Source organism: Entelurus aequoreus, linkage group LG28, assembly GCF_033978785.1.
Source record: "Entelurus aequoreus isolate RoL-2023_Sb linkage group LG28, RoL_Eaeq_v1.1, whole genome shotgun sequence".
NCBI classification, from domain to species: Eukaryota; Metazoa; Chordata; class Actinopteri; order Syngnathiformes; family Syngnathidae; genus Entelurus; species Entelurus aequoreus.
In genome coordinates this window covers 2875949-2890276 of record NC_084758.1, presented here as the reverse complement: position 1 = coordinate 2890276, position 14328 = coordinate 2875949, and the positions used below count along the sequence as shown (strand labels likewise).

Genomic DNA, 14328 nt, shown 5'->3' with positions numbered 1-14328 from the left:
AGGGGCTCCGTACAAAACTTCTGACAGTATTGACTTCTAGAGATTGCTGCATGACGACGAGGACAAAAGCGTGAAAAACTTGAAGTTGTTTGTCCGCCATGTGGATCAGGACCACCTTGGTCTTGGTCTTGGTCTTGGTCTTGGCTCGTTTGAGGAGGGACGTGACTTTAAAAGAGGTGTGACACTTGCATGAAGGCAGGTGAAAAAGGCGTGTCTACCTTCCTTCAGATCCAAAGCTGAGAGAGTGGCGCCTCCTTCAAAGGATCTTTGATTCTTTTCCCCTTTTGTGCAAAGAAGAGGAGATGAGGGGAAACCACGCCACGTCTTTTATGTGCAACAAAGATGAAATGAGGAGAATTATGCAGTAATGGAGTCCCGCCAGAATAAAGAAACAATGATAAGGTTTTTTTTTCTTTGTCCTAAAATATTCATAGAGGACATTTGAATGTACAATATGAATACATTCATGTGAAGTGTGAATACATTTACGTACAGTATGACTACTTCTAAGTCAAGTATTCAGTATTACAAAGTACAAAAGCAGTGAAGTTGTGTAAATGGTAAATAAAAAGAGAATACAACCAATCATTTTCAACTTCTATTCAATTGAATAGACTGCAAAGACAACATATTTCATGTTCACACTGACAAACTTTGGTATTTTTTGCAAATAATCATGAACTTAGAATGTAATGGCAGCAACACATTGCAAAAAAGGCATTTTTACCAGTGTGTTACATGGCCTTTCCTTTTAACAACACTCAGTAAACACACATTTTTGAAGCTTCTCAGGTGGAATTCTTTCCCATTCTTGCTTGATGTACAGCTTAAGTTGTTCTCCCTTCTCATATTTTAGCTGCCACACATTTTCAATGTCTGGACTACAGGCAGGCCAGTCTAGTACCCGCACTCTTTAACTATGAAGCCACGTTGATGTAACACGTGGCTTGGCATTGTCTTGCTGAAATAAGCAGGGGCGTCCATGATAACAACATATGTTGCTCCAAAAGCTGTATATACCTTTCAGCATTAATGGTGCCTTCACAGATGTGTAAGTTACCCATGTCTTGGACACTAATACACCCCCATACCATCACACATGCTGCCTTTTACACTTTGCGCCTAGAACAATCCGAAAGGTTCTTTTCCTCTTTGGTCCGGAGGACACGACATCCACAGTTTCCAAAAACACTTTTCCACTTTGTATCAGTCCATCTTAGATGAGCTCAGGCCCAGCCAAGCCGACGGCGTTTCTGGGTGTTGTTGATAAACGGTTTTCGCCTTGCATAGGAGAGTTTTAACTTGCACTTACAGATGTAGCGACCAACTGTAGTTAGTGACAGTGGGTTTCTGAAGTGTGGTGATATCCTTTACACACTGATGTGGCTTGTCGATGCAGTACAGCCTGAGGGATGGAAGGTCACGGGCTTAGCTGCTTACCTGCAGTGATTTCTCCACATTCTCTTTGATGATATTACGGAGCGTAGATGGTGAAATCCCTCAATTCCTTGCAATAGCTGCTTGAGAAAGGTTGTTCTTAAACTGTTCAACAATTTGCTCAGGCATTTGTTGACAAAGTGGTGACCCTCGCCCCATCCTTGTTTGTGAATGACTGAGCATTTCATGGAATCTACTTTTATACCCAATCATGGCACCCACCTGTTCCCAATTAGCCTGCACACCTGTGGGATGTTCCAAATAAGTGTTTGATGAGCATTCCTCAACTTTATCAGTATTTATTGCCACCTTTCCCAACTTCTTTGTCACGTGTTGCTGACATCAAATTATAAAGTTAATGATTATTTGCACATAAAAAAAAAGTTTATGAGTTTGAACATGAAATATGTTGTCTTTGTAGCATATTCAACTGAATATGGCTTGAAAAGGATTTGCAAATCATTGTATTCTGTTTATATTTACATCTAACACCATTTCCCAACTCATATGGAAACGGGGTTTGTAATACATTCATGTCAAGTATGAATGTGTTTATTTAAAGCATGAAGACATTTGAGAATGTGATGCTATTTTGAAAGAGCCATGTTGAAATGATATAAATATGAGTATAATAAAAGTGTAGTGTGACGTGTGCACTGCAGCTAATATTAGACGAGTCATTATTCACCAGAGAGATACATTATTATCATCTACTATTGTTGTTGTACTTTCTCTTTTGTGGACTCTGATGATGAATGTTGCTCTCTCTCTCTCTCTCTCTCTCTCTCTCTCTCTCTCTCTCTCTCTCTCTCTCTCTCTCTCCTCTCTCTCTCTCTCTCTCTCTCTCTCTCTCTCTCTGTCCCTCCCTCTCTCATCACTCTGCGAGCAGCAGGAGGAGGAGGAGGAAGAAGCATAGGAAAAGGAGGAGGAAGAGGAGGAGGAGGGGGAGGAAGACAAGGAGGAAGAGGAGGACGATGAGGAAGAAGATGAGGAGGAGGAAGAAGAGTAGGAAAGGGAGGAGGAAGTGGAGAAGGAGGAGGAAGAGTAGGAAAAGGAGGAGGAAGATGGGGAGGAGGAGGAGGAAGAGTAGGAAAAGGAGGAGGAAGAGGAGGAGAAGGAGGAGGAAGCGTAGGAAAAGGAGGAGGACGATGAGGAGAAGGAGGAGGAAGAGTAGGAAGAGGAGGAGGAGAGGGAGGAGGAAGTGGGTGAGGAGGAGGAAGAGGAGGAGGAGGAGGCAGAGTAGGAAAAGGAGGAGGAAGAGGAGGAGGAGGAGGAGGAGGGGGAAGAGTAGGAAAGGGAGGAGGAATATGAGGAGAAGGAGGAGGAAGGGTAGGAAGATGGAGTAAGAGTAGGAAAGGAGGAGGAAGAGGAGGAGGAGGAGGAGGAGAAGGAGGAGTAAGAGTAGGAAAGGAGGAGGAAGAGGAGGAGGAGGAAGAGTGGGAAAAAGGAGTAGGAAGAATAGGAAAAGGAGGAGGAAGAGCAGGAGGAGGAGGAGGAAGAGTAGGAAAAGGAGGAGGAGGAGAAAGAAGAGGAGAAAAAGGAGGAGAAAGAGGAGGAGGGGGATGAGTATGAAAAAAGAGGAGGAAGATGAGGAGAAGGAGGAGGAAGAGTAGGAAGATGCAGGAGGAGGAGGAGGAGGAGGAAGAGGAGGAAGAAGATGAGGAGGAGGAAGAAGAGTAGGAAAGGGAGGAGGAAGTGGAGAAGGAGGAGGAAGAGTAGGAAAAGGAGGAGGAAGATGGGGAGGAGGAGAAAGACGAGGAGGAAAAGGAGGAGGAAGAGGAGGAGGAAGAGTAGGAAAAGGGGGAGGAAGAATAGGAAAAGGAGGAGGAGAAGGAGGAGGAAGTGTAGGAAACGGAGGAGGAAGAATAGGAAAAGGAGGAGGAGGAGGAGAGAAGGAGGAGGAAGATGGGGAGGAGGAGGAAGAAGAGTAGGAAAAGGAGGAGGAAGAGGAGCAAAGGACGAATGGTTATATTTGTACCAGTAACATGTGAGTGATGTGTCCAGGTCATAAAACATGATTGACACATACATTATGTTGATTGACACATACAGTATGTTGATTGACACATACAGTATGTGGATTGACACATACATTATGTTGATTGACACATACTGTATGTTGATTGACACATACAGTATGTTGATTGACACATACATTATGTTGATTGACACATACTGTATGTTGATTGACACATACAGTATGTTGATTGACACATACTGTATGTTGATTGACACATACAGTATGTTGATTGACACATACAGTATGTTGATTGACACATACTGTATGTTGATTGACACATACAGTATGTTGATTGACACATTATTGTATGTTGATTGACACATACAGTATGTTGATTGACACATACTGTATGTTGATTGACACATATTGTATGTTGATTGACACATACAGTATGTTGATTGACACATACTGTATGTTGATTGACACATACAGTATGTTGATTGACACATATTGTATGTTGATTGACACATACAGTATGTTGATTGACACATACATTATGTTGATTGACACATACTGTATGTTGATTGACACATACAGTATGTTGATTGACACATACAGTATGTTGATTGACACATACATTATGTTGATTGACACATACTGTATGTTGATTGACACATACATTATGTTGATTGACACATACAGTATGTTGATTGACACATACATTATGTTGATTGACACATACTGTATGTTGATTGACACATACTGTATGTTGATTGACACATATTGTATGTTGATTGACACATACAGTATGTTGATTGACACATACATTATGTTGATTGACACATACTGTATGTTGATTGACACATACAGTATGTTGATTGACACATACAGTATGTTGATTGACACATACATTATGTTGATTGACACATACTGTATGTTGATTGACACATACATTATGTTGATTGACACATACAGTATGTTGATTGACACATACATTATGTTGATTGACACATACTGTATGTTGATTGACACATACTGTATGTTGATTGACACATACATTATGGTTATTGACACATACTGTATGTTGATTGACACATACAGTATGTTGATTGACACATACAGTATGTTGATTGACACATACTGTATGTTGATTGACACATACATTATGTTGATTGACACATACAGTATGTTGATTGACACATATTGTATGTTGATTGACACATACAGTATGTTGAATGACACATACAGTATGTTGATTGACACATACATTATGTTGATTGACACATACAGTACGTTGATTGACACATACTGTATGTTGATTGACACATACATTATGTTGATTGACACATACTGTATGTTGATTGACACATGCAGTATGTTGATTGACACATACATTATGTTGATTGACACATACTGTATGTTGATTGACACATACAGTATGTTGATTGACACATACATTATGTTGATTGACACATACAGTATGTTGATTGACACATACAGTATGTTGATTGACACATACATTATGTTGATTGACACATACAGTATGTTGATTGACACATACATTATGTTGATTGACACATACTGTATGTTGATTGACACATACTGTATGTTGATTGACACATACATTATGTTTATTGACACATACTGTATGTTGATTGACACATACAGTATGTTGATTGACACATACATTATGTTGATTGACACATACAGTATGTTGATTTACACATACATTATGTTGATTGACACATACAGTATGTTGATTGACACATACTGTATGTTGATTGACACATACTGTATGTTGATTGACACATACATTATGTTTATTGACACATACTGTATGTTGATTGACACATACAGTATGTTGATTGACACATACTGTATGTTGATTGACACATACATTATGTTTATTGACACATACTGTATGTTGATTGACACATACATTATGTTGATTGACACATACTGTATGTTGATTGACACATACATTATGTTGATTGACACATACGGTATGTTGATTGACACATACATTATGTTGATTGACACATACAGTATGTTGATTGACACATACTGTATGTTGATTGACACATACAGTATGTTGATTGACACATACTGTATGTTGATTGACACATACAGTATGTTGATTGACACATACATTATGTTGATTGACACATACAGTATGTTGATTGACACATACTGTATGTTGATTGACACATACATTATGTTGATTGACATACAGTATGTTGATTGACACATACAGTATGTTGATTGACACATACATTATGTTGATTGACACATACTGTATGTTGATTGACACATACAGTATGTTGATTGACACATACATTATGTTGATTGACACATACTATATGTTGATTGACACATACATTATGTTGATTGACACATACTGTATGTTGATTGACACATACAGTATGTTGATTGACACATACATTATGTTGATTGGCACATACAGTATGTTGATTGACACATACATTATGTTGATTGCCACATACAGTATGTTGATTGACACATGCATTATGTTGATTGACACATACAGTATGTTGATTGACACATACATTATGTTGATTGACACATACTGTATGTTGGTTGACACATACAGTATGTTGATTGACACATACATTATGTTGATTGACACATACAGTATGTTGATTGACACATACAGTATGTTGATTGACACATACAGTATGTTGATTGACACATACTGTATGTTGATTGACACATACAGTATGTTGATTGACACATGCATTATGTTGATTGACACATACTGTATGTTGATTGACACATACAGTATGTTGATTGACACATACATTATGTTGATTGACACATACATTATGTTGATTGACACATACTGTATGTTGATTGACACATACAGTATGTTGATTGACACATACTGTATGTTGATTGACACATACAGTATGTTGATTGACACATACTGTATGTTGATTGACACATACATTATGTTGATTGACACATACATTATGTTGATTGACACATACTGTATGTTGATTGACACATACAGTATGTTTGTTGACACATACAGTATGTTGATTGACACATACATTATGTTGATTGACACATACTGTATGTTGATTGACACATACATTATGTGGATTGACACATACTGTATGTTGATTGACACATACATTATGTTGATTGACACATACATTATGTTGATTGACACATACTGTATGTTGATTGACACATACTGTATGTTGATTGACACATACATTATGTTGATTGACACATACAGTATGTTTGTTGACACATACTGTATGTTGATTGACACATACATTATGTTGATTGACACATACATTATGTTGATTGACACATACTGTATGTTGATTGACACATACTGTATGTTGATTGACACATACAGTATGTTTGTTGACACATACTGTATGTTGATTGACACATACAGTATGTGGATTGACACATACTGTATGTTGATTGACACATACATTATGTTGATTGACACATACGTTATGTTGATTGACACATACTGTATGTTGATTGACACATACGTTATGTTGATTGACACATACTGTATGTTGATTGACACATACATTATGTTGATTGACACATACATTATGTTGATTGACACATACTGTATGTTGATTGACACATACTGTATGTTGATTGACACATACAGTATGTTTGTTGACACATACTGTATGTTGATTGACACATACAGTATGTGGATTGACACATACTGTATGTTGATTGACACATACAGTATGTTTGTTGACACATACAGTATGTTGATTGACACATACGTTATGTTGATTGACACATACTGTATGTTGATTGACACATACATTATGTTGATTGACACATACAGTATGTTGATTGACACATACATTATGTTGATCGACACATACTGTATGTTGATTGACACATACAGTATGTTGATTGACACATACATTATGTTGATTGACACATACTGTATGTTGAGTGACACATACTGTATGTTGATTGACACATACAGTATGTTGATTGATTGACATACAGTATGTTGATTGACACATACATTATGTTGAGTGACACATACAGTATGTTGATTGACACATACAGTATGTTGATTGACACATACAGTATGTTGAGCTTGTGTGCTATTGTGTGCTTAGCTGTTGTGTAGTGCTACTAGTAGCGGGGGTCGGCTCTACACCCGCATGGCTACAACTTTCTACCATGTTGTTCCAGACCACAGCAAACGTTACCATGTTGTTCCAGACCACAGCAAATGTTACATTAAGAAGGTGTTTCCTTTAACTTGGACACACACATCTATACCTTCTAAGTCCGTCATTACCAGGAGTTATCTCACCTTCTGACAAGTTTTACAATGTTGTCAAAATGTGTAGAATAAATATTACATTTCAACATTTCTGTCAACATGTTTTTAATTTATCTATCTTATTTTATCTTCACCATACCTGGTTGTCCAAATTAGGCATAATAATGTGTTAATTCCACAACTGTATATATCGGTATCGGTTGATATCGGTATCGGTAATTAAGAGTTGGACAATATCGGAATATCAGATATCGGCAAAAAAGCCATTATCCGACATTCCTACTTATAATGAATGATGATGTGCTTTTACTGCCACCTAGTGTCTACTTTTAAGTCTGCGTGGCATCAAACCTTAATGCAGTGTGTTTAAAATAATGTGTTTTTAAAGTTATTGTCACAAATAACACTTGAAATATTGAAAGCAAACTTGAGTCGATTTAATGTTATTTCAAACAAAATTCAGACATTTTTAGTTGGATGTACACACATTGACAAATGTATTGGGACACATTCCAACTAAAGCAAATGAAAAGTGAGTTCAATTAAGAATAGTTTTTACTTTTTGACGACGAGACTCTCCTCAACGGATGCATAATTAATTAAATAATTAAAAACAATTAATTATTGATTTATTATTATTTTAATGCATTAGTTTTACAATGATTCAATGTAATAATTTACATCTTAATCTAAATACTGAAAAATGCCTCATTTGACGTTATATTTAGACAATGCTGCCCTCTCGTGGTTGAGAAACGATACTTCAACATACGCCGGTGACTTTTTAAACGGTTCATAAGTAACAGACACAAATATTTGGTGTATTAGTGACATGATATGTTTGTACCTTAAACACAAATATTTGGTGTATTAGTGACATGATATGTTTGTACCTTAAACACAAATATTTGGTGTATTAGTGACATGATATGTTTGTACCTTAAACACAAATATTTGGTGTATTAGTGACATGATATGTTTCTACCTTAAACACAAATATTTGGTGTATTAGTGACATGATATGTTTGTACCTTAAACCCAAATATTTGGTGTATTAGTGACATGATATGTTTGTACCTCAAAACAATCGACAGGAGAGGTTTATTGTGACCATTTAACGCGGACACAAAAGGCGGAACGGCTTTAAGCGCGGACACATTTTCCGGTGGGAAGATCTAGAGAGGTGCACCGTGCTCACGTCTAAGTGGTCCGACTCGCCTGCTTTCATTGGTAAACTGCAAAAAGCGGGCTTTTAAAAAGGCTTCAAAGCTCTAAAAGTTAAACAATGTAAGTAAATATGACATTATTCTCGTTACATAAGTTATTCTCATCAGGACATGTCGACTCCTTTATTTATATTTAAGCAGGAGCAGTAAAAATGTCTCAGGGAACTTCTACTTGTATTTAGTTTAGGATTAGTTAGATTTAACACGTGTGTACAATAAACACTACACCATTTGTGTATTTAGTTTAGGATTAGTTAGATTAACACTTGTGTACAATACAAACTACACTATTTGTGTATTTAGTTTAGGATTAGTTAGATTAACACGTGTGTACAATAAAAACTACACCATTTGTGTATTTAGTTTAGGATTAGTTAGATTAACACTTGTGTACAATACAAACTACACCATTTGTGTATTTAGTTTAGGATTAGTTAGATTAACACTTGTGTACAATACAAACTACACTATTTGTGTATTTAGTTTAGGATTAGTTAGATTAACACTTGTGTACAATAAAAACTACACTATTTGTGTATTTAGTTTAGGATTAGTTAGATTAACACTTGTGTACAATACAAACTACACTATTTGTGTATTTAGTTTAGGATTAGTTAGATTAACACGTGTGTACAATAAAAACTACACTATTTGTGTATTTAGTTTAGGATTAGTTAGATTAACACTTGTGTACAATACAAACTACACCATTTGTGTATTTAGTTTAGGATTAGTTAGATTAACACGTGTGTACAATACAAACTACACCATTTGTGTATTTAGTTTAGGATTAGTTAGATTAACACGTGTGTACAATACAAACTACACCATTTGTGTATATAGTGTTTAGTTTAGGATTAGTTAGATCTAACACTTGTGTACAATACAAACTACACCATTTGTGTATTTAGTTTAGGATTAGTTAGATTAACACGTGTGTACAATACAAACTACACCATTTGTGTATATAGTGTTTAGTTTAGGATTAGTTAGATCTAACACTTGTGTACAATACAAACTACACCATTTGTGTATATAGTATTTAGTTTAGGATTAGTTAGATTAACACTTGTGTACAATACAAACTACACCATTTGTGTATTTAGTTTAGGATTAGTTAGATTAACACTTGTGTACAATACAAACTACACTATTTGTGTATTTAGTTTAGGATTTGTTAAATTAACACGTGTGTACAATACAAACTACACTATTTGTGTATTTAGTTTAGGATTAGTTAGATTAACACTTGTGTACAATACAAACTACACTATTTGTGTATTTAGTTTAGGATTAGTTAGATTAACACTTGTGTACAATACAAACTACACCATTTGTGTATTTAGTTTAGGATTAGTTAGATTAACACGTGTGTACAATACAAACTACACCATTTGTGTATATAGTGTTTAGTTTAGGATTAGTTAGATCTAACACTTGTGTACAATACAAACTACACCATTTGTGTATTTAGTTTAGGATTAGTTAGATTAACACTTGTGTACAATACAAACTACACCATTTGTGTATTTAGTTTAGGATTAGTTAGATTAACACTTGTGTACAATACAAACTACACCATTTGTGTATTTAGTTTAGGATTAGTTAGATTAACACGTGTGTACAATACAAACTACACAATTTGTGTATATAGTGTTTAGTTTAGGATTAGTTGGATTAACACTTGTGTACAATACAAACTACACCATTTGTGTATTTAGTTTAGGATTAGTTAAATTAACACTTGTGTACAATACAAACTACACCATTTGTGTATTTAGTTTAGGATTAGTTAGATTAACACTTGTGTACAATACAAACTACACCATTTGTGTATTTAGTTTAGGATTAGTTAGATCAGGGGTCACCAACCTTTTTGAAAGCAAGAGCTACTTCTTGGGTAGTGATTAATGCGAAGGGCTACCAGTTTGATACACACTTCAATAAATTGCCAGAAATAGCCAATTTGCTCAATTTACCTTTAACTCGATGTTATTATTAATAATTAATGATATTTACACTTAATTGAACGGTTTAAAAGAGGACAAAACACGAAAAAAATTACAGTTACATTTTGAAACATAGTTTATCTTCAATTTCGACTCTTTAAAATTCAAAATTCAACCGAAAAAAACAAGAGAAAAACTAGCTAATTCGAATCTTTTGGAAACAAATTTTAAAAATAATTTATGGAGCATCATTAGTAATTTTTCCTGATTAAGATTAATTTTAGAATTTTGATGACATGTTTTAAATAGGTTAAAATCCAATCTACACTTTGTTAGAATATATAACAAATTGGACCAAGCTATATTTCTAACAAAGACAAATCATTATTTCTTCTAGATTTTCCAGAACAAAATTTTTAAAAGAAATTCAAAAGACTTTGAAATAAGATTTAAATTGGATTCTACAGATTTTCTAGATTTGCCAGAATAATGTTTTTGAATTTTAATCATAATAAGTTTGAAGAAATATTTCACAAATATTCTTCGTCGAAAAAACAGAAGCTAAAATGAAGAATTAAATTAAAATGTATTTATTATTTTTTACAATAAAAAAGGAAGGAATTCAAAAGGTAAAAAGGTATATGTGTTTAAAAATCCTACAATCATTTTTAAGGTTGTATTTTTTCTCTAAAATTGTCTTTCTGAAAGTTATAAGAAGCAAAGTAAAAAAAAATAATGAATTTATTTAAACAAGTGAAGACCAAGTCTTTAAAATATTTTCTTGGATTTTCAACTTCTATTTGAGTTTTGTCTCTCTTAGAATTAAAAAATGTCTGGCAAAGCGAGACCAGCTTGCTAGTAAATAAATACAATTTAAAAAATAGATGCAGCTCACTGGTAAGTGCTGCTATTTGAGCTATTTTTAGAACAGGCCAGCGGGCTACTCATCTGGTCCTTACGGGCTACCTGGTGCCCGCGGGCACCGCGTTGGTGACCCCTGAGTTAGATTAACACTTGTGTACAATACAAACTACACCATTTGTGTATTTAGTTTAGGATTAGTTAGATTAACACGTGTGTACAATACAAACTACACAATTTGTGTATATAGTGTTTAGTTTAGGATTAGTTGGATTAACACTTGTGTACAATACAAACTACACCATTTGTGTATTTAGTTTAGGATTAGTTAAATTAACACTTGTGTACAATACAAACTACACCATTTGTGTATTTAGTTTAGGATTAGTTAGATTAACACGTGTGTACAATACAAACTACACAATTTGTGTATATAGTGTTTAGTTTAGGATTAGTTGGATTAACACTTGTGTACAATACAAACTACACCATTTGTGTATTTAGTTTAGGATTAGTTAAATTAACACTTGTGTACAATACAAACTACACCATTTGTGTATTTAGTTTAGGATTAGTTAGATTAACACTTGTGTACAATACAAACTACACCATTTGTGTATTTAGTTTAGGATTAGTTAAATTAACACTTGTGTACAATACAAACTACACCATTTGTGTATTTAGTTTAGGATTAGTTAAATTAACACTTGTGTACAATACAAACTACACCATTTGTGTATTTAGTTTAGGATTAGTTAGATTAACACTTGTGTACAATACAAACTACACCATTTGTGTATTTAGTTTAGGATTAGTTAGATCTAACACTTGTGTACAATACAAACTACACTATTTGTGTATATAGTATTTAGTTTAGGATTAGTTAGATTAACACTTGTGTACAATACAAACTACACCATTTGTGTATTTAGTTTAGGATTAGTTAGATTAACACTTGTGTACAATACAAACTACACTATTTGTGTATATAGTGTTTAGTTTAGGATTAGTTAGATCTAACACTTGTGTACAATACAAACTACACCATTTGTGTATTTAGTTTAGGATTAGTTAAATTAACACTTGTGTACAATACAAACTACACCATTTGTGTATTTAGTTTAGGATTAGTTAGATTAACACTTGTGTACAATACAAACTACACCATTTGTGTATTTAGTTTAGGATTAGTTAAATTAACACTTGTGTACAATACAAACTACACCATTTGTGTATTTAGTTTAGGATTAGTTAAATTAACACTTGTGTACAATACAAACTACACCATTTGTGTATTTAGTTTAGGATTAGTTAGATTAACACTTGTGTACAATACAAACTACACCATTTGTGTATTTAGTTTAGGATTAGTTAGATCTAACACTTGTGTACAATACAAACTACACTATTTGTGTATATAGTATTTAGTTTAGGATTAGTTAGATTAACACTTGTGTACAATACAAACTACACCATTTGTGTATTTAGTTTAGGATTAGTTAGATTAACACTTGTGTACAATACAAACTACACTATTTGTGTATATAGTGTTTAGTTTAGGATTAGTTAGATCTAACACTTGTGTACAATACAAACTACACCATTTGTGTATTTAGTTTAGGATTAGCTAGATTAACACTTATGTACAATACAAACTTCACCATTTGTGTATAAAGTGTTTGAAATAATTTACAATCTGGCTGCTGCATTAAAGGGGAACTGTACTTATTTAACCTATCATTCAATCCTAATGTAAGACAAGAACATGTTTTTATTTTTTGAATGCGATATAAAAGTACATAATGGCTAACAAAGCATCTAATGCAGGGGTGTCCAAAGTGCGGCCCGCAGGTCATTTTTTAACGGCCCCACGGCACATTTTAAAAATACAATTGAAAAAAACAAAAAGCATTAAAAGTGGTATTTAAAGAGCAAACAGGTGAAATGTAACAAGAAAATGTAGCAATGTTTACTCTAATCACACAAAGCTGCCATGTAGGCTTTTTCTTTCCTTCAAAAACAATAATGAATCAAAATCAATGTCATTATGAATAAATGACCTATTCAAGGCTTCAATTACATCACATTAAATATTTTGAGATATTTTGGGGGGGAAATGTTGCATATTTTGTGTTTGCCATGTAAAAAAACGAGCTGTTTTTTTTAAAGGAGGGCTTAAAACGAACAAACAAAAAACATAAACAACAATAAAACTTATAATTGACAGATAGACCTGAAGTTGATCTGGAGATTATTGTGTTAAAGGCCTACTGAAAGCCACTACTAGCGACCACGCAGTCTGATAGTTTATATATCAATGATGACATCTTAACATTGCAACACATGCCAATACGGCCGGGTTAACTTATAAAGTGACATTTTACATTTCCCGCCACACTTCCGCTTGAAAAAGCCTTCGAAGGATGACGCACGCGCGTGACGTAGCCCGAGGAACAGAGGTATGCCTTCTCCATTGAATACAATACAAAAAAGCTCTGTTTTCATTTCATAATTCCACAGTATTCTGGACATCTGTGTTGGTGAATCTTTTGCAATTTGTTTCATGAACAATGGAGGCTGCAAAGAAGA

At 34.3% G+C, this 14328-nt stretch overlaps 1 protein-coding gene across 1 annotated transcript in view; it reads left to right on the top strand.

Moving 5' to 3' along the window:
• Nucleotides 1-8900: 8900 nt before the first annotated feature.
• Nucleotides 8901-14328, top strand: part of LOC133644883 (rod cGMP-specific 3',5'-cyclic phosphodiesterase subunit alpha-like) — a 100990-nt gene continuing 95562 nt past the window's right edge. Inside the window, exon 1 of the mRNA XM_062039635.1 lies at nt 8901-8990. The gene's annotated coding sequence lies outside the window, so the exon portion shown is untranslated. The remainder of the gene's footprint in view (nt 8991-14328) is intronic.